Genomic DNA, 8,288 nt, shown 5'->3' with positions numbered 1-8,288 from the left:
TCTGATAAATGGTTATTAGTGCAGAAGTCTGGAATACAGGAAGAACAACCCACATTCCACAAGGATCTTATTGCCTCATCAGCATCTTGTTGCTTTGTCAAGAGCTGCTCAGAAGGTAGTGGCTTCTTTCAGGAAGCTGCAGATGTGACAGGACAATAGACTTCACCTAGGTGAGAAGACTCCACCCTAGGTGGGCTAGTAGTCTGAGGTAAAGACAAGGTCTGACTCAGACTACTCAAGGCTTGCGGGGGTAGGGGGATGGGGGGTGGGGGGTGGAGGGTGGGGGATGGGGGTGGCGGCACACAGAGGGAATGAGATGGAAACACTTTGAATACTGTGGAGGGAAAGTAGAACCTTTTTTTTTTTTACCTTTTCAGGCTTTCATTTTTTCTTTTATTAGATATTTTCTTTATTTATATGTCACATTTCCCAGTTTCCCCTCTAAAAACAAATAAAAAAACCCAAAAACCAACAACAAGAACAAACCCCTGTTCCCGCCCCCTCTCCCTGCTCACCACCCTTTGACTTAAGGGCTTGGATGAAACCTGGAATGTTTATTTCTTTATTTTGTTTCACAAATTCCCATAAGTACTTGCAGTTGGTTAAGAATCGCAAGCCCTTAACAAGTACTAATTATTTTAGACCATCAAGCTGAGAGGTTGAGGCTGCTAAGGACCTCATTATTATACCGGTAAGAACAATGTGTTGGAAGGAAGGATTTGAGAAGATGACTTATGCAGCTGCTGTAGTTTGAGTGTTTTTCCCCAGAATTCATGAAAACTGAATTTACAAATTCATGTGTTGATGATACTTGGGCGTGGGGCCATTGGGAGATGATTAAGGTTGCAGGAGTTCCAGTGTCCACATCATAAATGGTACTGAAGGGGGAGACTCAAGCTTACAAATTTCTGTCTCAGCAAATTATGCCATCTGTTCTGCAACAAGACCCTAGCTATCACTTACAAATCTCAAGAACCATAGCCAAAGATATTTCTATTCTCTGTAAAGTACCAAGTCTCAGGTATTTCGTCACAGCAACAGAAAATAGAAATATAATAGTAGTATGATAGACTATGATTGTTTCAAAACTGTCTCAAATGATAGCACTCAGAGACCACACTTGTTCTTAACTCAGAGACCATACTTGTTCTTAACTTTTATTTCTTCTTAGAAAACCTGGTAACAATGGCTTAGATGTGACTCCTGGTGGTCTTAAATATATCTGCGTTCATCTGTGCCATTCGCTAATTCTCATCTTCCAGGGTAGAATGGATGGCATTTCCTCTAGTTCCTTCCCATATGGAGCCTCATGTGTTACTCTCTCAGTAGTCCCTGGTCTGCAAAATGAAAAGACTTATAGGTTATCTTGTGATGCTTCAATTTATAAAAGGTGTAGATTCTGAAGCAAAGGTAATCCAGAAACTATAATTTAGTAAAGGTTTATGCAACATTGAGTACCTGCTAGCCATTGGGTTACGTACTTTCAAGAACTTAGTCGTTTAATCCTTACCCTATGCTTATGACATAGCTGCCTTTATTGCCTTTTAAAAAAATATGTCAATATGAACTGAGGATTAAGGGAGTAATCACAAAAGGTGAGAAACATTAAAAACAGAAAACCTAGAACCTAGAAATAAGCAGAACCAAGATTTAAGCCAGTGCATTGACTGCAGCATTATAATCCTGGATATGCATTCTAGCCATAGACAGAGGAAACAATGTTCTGTTGTGCAAATACCACCTTGCACAAAACAAGAACAGTAAAGATTATCTACTGTATATTTTCAGCATGATTGCAATAATTATGCCTTATTTGTTTTTGTAATTTAGTTTATAAATTAAAGCATATACTGAGGACATAGTTCAGTTGGCAGAGGGCTTGCCTAGCATATACCCAATACTAGGTTCAATCCCTAGTGTTACATAAAATGGCATGGAGGTACGTGTATCTGATCCCAATACTCAGAAGGTGGAGGCTGCGTGACTGAAATGCTCAAGGTCATCCTCAACTATATAGTAAGTTTAAGATCATGCTAGCCTGTGCTTATGTAAGACTTTCTCTCAAAAAGAAAATAAAGTATTTAAAATATGTATAGTATATATATATATATACTAGAGTGTTGGACTCACTGAGTTTTCACAAACTGAACATTTCCATTAATCAGCACGTAGATAAAGTAAGGAAAAAGTTGGAAGATGCAAGCAGTAAGTCCTGGCTTCAGATCCCTGAGAATTCTATAGCTAGGAACAGCAACACATGCTTGTAATCCAGTGCTGGGGAGACAGAGATAGGAGAATCTCTGGGGTCGGTGGCAATCCAACTGAATAAGTCAGCTCCAAGGTCAATAAGTAAGTAAGTAAGTAAGTAAGTAACTTAAAAGTAGTTAGGGAACAATTGAGGAAGACATAATGGTGATCTCTGATGTACACGCGTGCACACGCGCGCGCGCGCGCACACACACACACACACACACACACACAGAACATGGCCACTACCCCTTTCACCACTTGAAGACCCGCTGATCCCCAACGTTGTTTGAGGACTTGGCATCTGACAACCTCATTTTGCCTTCCCTTGTTTTGTGCTTTATAGAAATGGAATCATAGAGTTTAATATTTCCTGTGTCAAACTTTTCCTATTAAACTTATGATTGCATGATTCATTTATATTGTTGTATGCAATTATTCTTATTCATTCTTACTGTACTTTTTACTGTAGCAGTTTGTGTAAATGTACCATAATCTACTGGCCCATTTACTTTGGACAGGCATTTGGTTAGCTTTCCATTTAGGGCATGTTCCAATAGCTCTGTCTTAAGGCAACGAATCCTGTGAACTACAGCAATGACTGGGCTGGCAGGGCATTCCCAGTTGTGCAATGGTGATACAAACATCATGAGAGTAAACAACCACTTCTCACACATGTCTTTGTTGAGCAATCGTCAGTTATTTTTATTAACTGCTATGTTGACCCTGTGCAACTTGCCACAGTGAATTTCCATCCCGGAATAAACTGTTTGATCATCTAAAGGGTACTGGTCATGCAAGAGCACCATCAGCAGCAACATCTTTAAACAGTGTAACTAGTAGTAGAAACAAGAAAGAAAAGCGTAGAAATAGGTAGTAATTCTGTTAATTATTCTTCTTCTTCTTCTTCTTCTTCTTCTTCTTCTTCTTCTTCTTCTTCTTCTTCTTCTTCTTCTTCTTCTTCTTCTTCTTCTTTTTAACTGTCTCTAGATCTGGAACCAAAAACTGAACTGAAATAATCTAGAGTTAAAATTTCAGTGATCTACAATTCATTGCATTGTGGAAGATTATTTTTATCTTATAAAGACATTTTTGTTTAATATATATTTTTAAACATTTCACTAGTGGTTGAATTCTACTCTGCCATCTGAATTCACTTGAATGTTTCATGACAGGTAAATATTATAAATGTGTATCTGGATTCCTCATGTGAACAGAAATGTACAGGGAAAATTAAATTATTTTGACACATAAAAAATGATTAGTTAGAAGAAATAATAAAAAAAAAAAATGAAAGAAAGAAAAGGAAATGAAAGAAGATCCAGAGTTTTGTGTGTTAAAAAACTGATGTTGAGCATGAGAAAATATGCTAAAGAAATGAAAGTCAGAACTCACCCAAGATGCTCATCATCTCTGCATCATGCCCTAATGGGCGAATCTGTATCTTGAAAAAAAAAAAACAAAGATGCACTGAATAGTGCACAAATCACAGAAGGGATGATAAGTAGCTTTTGCTAACATTTCTGTGGATGAGAACTTTACGGCAGCTCTTAAGTGAGGGGCACACCGAACCCATAGCAGCACAAGGTGAGCTGATCATATGCCATGCTAATCTAGGGGAACACAACCACGTTCAAGAGTGCTGAAGGCTTATCCATTCACTTCACTGTGGAGCACAGAGTTGAGTGGAGAATAGGCTAAATAATTTTGGGTAAAGGCAGTTGGTGAGAGGACCATGACTACAGCTGTAGATAGTTCTAGTCTGGCAACAAGGAACCCCACGATGGGAAGATAGGGCAGTGTGCTCCTGATGATTTTAAACTAAGAATAGATTACTAACAGATTTTTCCAGCAGAAGTTTGTACTGGAAGAGACAGTGGATATTTAAAAAAAAAAACAAAAAAAAACAAAAAAAAACAAAACCAGAATAGCTGGAGATAGAAAAAAATTGCTGAAATCCAGAATTTGAGTTTTTAGACTTAGTGTTTTTTGGAAAAATTACAGATTTGAAATGATGACTATTGAGGAAGGTATTCCATGTTGGACTTTTTAAATAGATTGTGTCAGCCCACATTCATTTTAATAGCAGGAACGAATAAGTAACCATATTTGCCAAGCTGACTAGTATAGCTCACAATAGTAAATACCAATGTAAAAGAGTATGGAAAAGGCACCTCACACAAGAAAATGACAGATTCAGAGGCTTAATTTTGTCAAAATCCAAGTATGAAGGATAGATTTTTTTATTTAAGAAGACAATGTCTTAAAATTTTGTGTTTTTTTGTTTTGTTTTGTTTTGTTTTGTTTTGAGACAGGGTTTCTCTGCCCTGGCTGTCCTGGAACTCACTCTGTAGACCAGGCTGGCCTAGAACTCAGAAATCTGCCTGCCTCTGCCTCCCAAGTGCTGGGATTAAAGGCATGTGCCACCACTGCCCAGTTAAATTTTGTGTTTTTTATATGTTTGGATTATAATTACATCATTTCCTACTTCTGGTTCAAACCCCTCTATGTCTCATACCCATTTTCATTATCATGGCCTACTTTTCATTAATTGTTGTTACTTTTATTTTACGTTTATATTTAACCTCACAGCAAATTCCTGGTTTCTCTGTCTCTTAAGTCTTCCCACTCCCTTTCCTGCAATGATCCCTGAGCTCTAGTGCAGGAGTTGTATTATAAATCTATCAGTTGGCACTGGGCTCCACACTCTGCATTTTGATTAGTTGTGGTTTTGTGTTATGGCCTCCATATGCTGAAAAAGAAATTGTATATATTTCCTTGCCAAGAGGTAAGAACTACCCTTGTCTATGGGCATGTTAAATATTTAGAATACAGTTAGGAATTATGTTGGTTTAGTAACGTGGCAATTATAGGTTCTCTTCCAAGACTCATGGGTTAACTAACCCCAGGGTGTTAGCTTGGTTTCCAGTATCAGGTTTCCCTTTTGTTGTGTAGATGTTAGGTCCAATTCAAGAGTTACTGGCTATTACCAAGATATTTAAGCCATACTGTACCATTAGGGCTATCTTGTGTGCTTTTCATTGTTGTGATTCGTAGGCATTATAGTTGGGTAAGGTTGTTTGATGTTTCCCTCCATTGGAAGCTTACATGATGCCTTCTGGTACCATGAATGCTAGTTGTCAGGGAGGAGACTTTCAGATCAGGTCAACCGAGGAGCCTCTGGGCCTTTTGTATGAAATATATGATGTCTTTAACAATAGGGACTTATATTTCACTTTGTGGCAACCAAGTCAACAGTAATAGTCTATAGTGTTTTGAGAATCTCTTGGACAAATCTGATAAAAAACTCAGAAGAAGGTTTCTCATGTATGGTGTTAGGGAACTTCATGTTCTAATTAATAGATAACTTGTTCAACCATGCTCGTTGCTGCTCTATTCAAATAGTTATGAAATAGAAATAGCCTAAAAGTCTGTCAGCTGATGAATGGATAATCAAAGTGTGGCCCATATACACTATTCAGTTACAAAGAAAAACGAAGTCATGGAATTTGCAGGTAGCTGGATAGAGTCTGAAAAGATCATCTTGAGGAAGGTAATCCAGACCCAGAAAGATAAACATTATATGTTTTCACTCATCTGAGGGCCCTAGCTCCATATTGTGAGATCTGAGTACATAACCTGGAGTGACTGCAGAAACCAGGAAACTAAAAAACAGACTATTAAAGGAGGGTGGGGGAGGGATGAAGTGATCTGAAGAGGAAAATGGGAAACATGGAGAGTTCTAATTTGGGATAGAAGAAGAAGTGAAGAAGATAAAGGGAGAGCTTGTATGTTTGGGAAAGTCACAAGCAATCACACTACTATCTATCTAAATACCTGTCATACATGTAAGTAAGTAAGTCTGTGCCTGGCTTATTCTAGCTAGCTTGATATCTCCTAATTTCATCCAGTTCGTTTGGGAGATGATCAGATTTCATTCTTCTGTATGAATAAATAGTGCCTCACCATTCATGTATGCTGCATTTCCTCACCCTACTTAGCTGGTGACAGGGTCCAGTCAGCCTCCACATTGGAGCTCTTATGAACAGCTGTATGGAAACAGTCTTTTGACTCTGGAGTATGCTGACTTTTCAGAAGCAGCTTTTATTGACAGGTTGTCTCTAGAAACCAAAAAGCTATATGCTGTTAGTTAAACCCCATGCCTCCAAAATGCCTCCAGGGCTCTACTTGGAGAAGGGATACAAACTGCCTATTTCAAAGCTCAAATCTTTCACCTCTCTGTACTGGCTTAATTTAGAAACTTTGTGACCTTGCCCTTTTGTTGTTGTTTTTTTTTTTTGTTGTTGTTGTTAACTTGTCCCTCCAGCTACTTTGTAACAGCCAGAAGTGATCCTTGAAGGAACTATGAGGAAGGAGAAAACAGGGATAGAGCCTAAGCAACAGTCCTTCGGTCCTGCCTCAGAGGCTTCATCCTTATTGGTTGCATTTTTCTTTGAGCTGGATCTCAGCGTTCTGAATCAGATTAGGGACTTCCATTGCCAGCCAAAGACCCAGTCCCAAGGCCATGAGATAGAGGAGCTAGTCCAAACATGGGCACATTCCTGGCCCACAAAGGCTTGACATGATCAGACATATTTTGCTGACATCTTGGTTGTCGTCCAATCCAGCTCAGGGACTGCAATTGCTGGAGGAATTTCAAACTTGATGTCAAACTCATATTTAAGGAAGTCATGGTTGAACCAGCATTTTCCAAACCACCAGGTCCTTTCCTTGTTGGACTCCAGTCAGAACCAATCATTGTCCAGATTCTTGTTGTTCTCCACATACCAGATAAGGGACTGATATTCTTCTTTTAGTCGCTGCACTCACAATTCCTGATCTCAGGGTCCAGTCTTAGTCTTCAACACCCAGATCTCAGACATGACCCGCCCAGTGGCCTAGTCCACCATCTTGGATCAGGGAGCAACTTTTTATCTTTCTTTCACTTTTGAGAAGTCAGAGAAGTCAATAAGATTTAGGAGAAATTTAGTATTTAGAGAAACTAGAAATCTAACATGCTCATTTTATAGAAATATGCAGAGGCTGAGCCCACCTCAAGCATGAAACATCTGTGAGCCAAGTAAGTTTTCTTTCATTATACATTACCTAGTCTCAGTTATTTTTTTTAATGGAACAGAAAGCAAACTATATGATTGCACATTGACAACATTTTCATTTAAATTAGTAAAGTAACTGATGATTTTTATGATATAATAATTTAGTTCTTTGAAATATAAAGGGTTAGAGAAGGCAGTATTGAAAAATGAAAATAAACACAAATGGAGTAGGAGAAGGTTGTTGTCCTGTCCTGGGTGATCTATAGGACATTGTAAACTAGAGTTCTAACTTAAGAACACATAGAAATCACTTATACATCTTGATTAGACACCGTGTCTAATCTAGACATTTCCTGGCTTGGGCTAGCTATGGAGATCTGAACTTGGTTTATTTTAAATATATGGTTTCTACTAAGTTTTTCTAGATTTCAGCTATTTCTTTAAAAAGTGCCCCTTGGCTGAACTGTGAAATGAAGGGAAAAACTTACTGAGACTTAATATTTTGGCATAAGACATTGATCTATTAATGAATATTAAAGAGTTGTTGTGAAACTGTATCTTAAGAACCTGGCCTCAAATATGTGGGGAAGCTCTCATTCTGCTTACAAAAGCTCTATTCTTCTGCTCATAACTCTTTAGCAGGAAAGGTATGCTCTGAATGTATCTGGCACATATGTGCATTCATGACACATAACTGGATTCTTTGAGGTCTTCAGTGGGTAAAAGAGAGAAATGATTAAAGCATCCCTGGGGAAATAAGACAAACTCTTTGAGTCAGAAAATTACCCTCAAATAGAGTGTGTTCAAAGGGACTTTTTGTATGCTGAATAAAACGATGTATTTTTTTTTCATGCAAAGTACATAGACTGTTGCAATGTAGAATTTAGCAACTCAGTTCAACCACTAAACCCTGGGAAGTATTTCTGCCCCTTTCTTAGAACCTTCACTCTTCCCTTTTCTTCTGAAGGCTGTTGTTTTGAACGT

The 8,288-nt window shown here is 38.3% G+C and overlaps 1 pseudogene; it reads right to left on the bottom strand.

Annotated features, from left to right (window-relative positions):
* Positions 1–6,681: 6,681 nt before the first annotated feature.
* LOC116086529 lies at positions 6,682–7,157 on the bottom strand (annotated as a pseudogene).
* Between the last annotated feature and the right edge of the window lie 1,131 nt (positions 7,158–8,288).

Source organism: Mastomys coucha, unplaced genomic scaffold, assembly GCF_008632895.1.
Source record: "Mastomys coucha isolate ucsf_1 unplaced genomic scaffold, UCSF_Mcou_1 pScaffold12, whole genome shotgun sequence".
NCBI lineage: Eukaryota > Metazoa > Chordata > Mammalia > Rodentia > Muridae > Mastomys > Mastomys coucha.
This window is presented reverse-complemented; position numbering and strand designations above follow the sequence as displayed.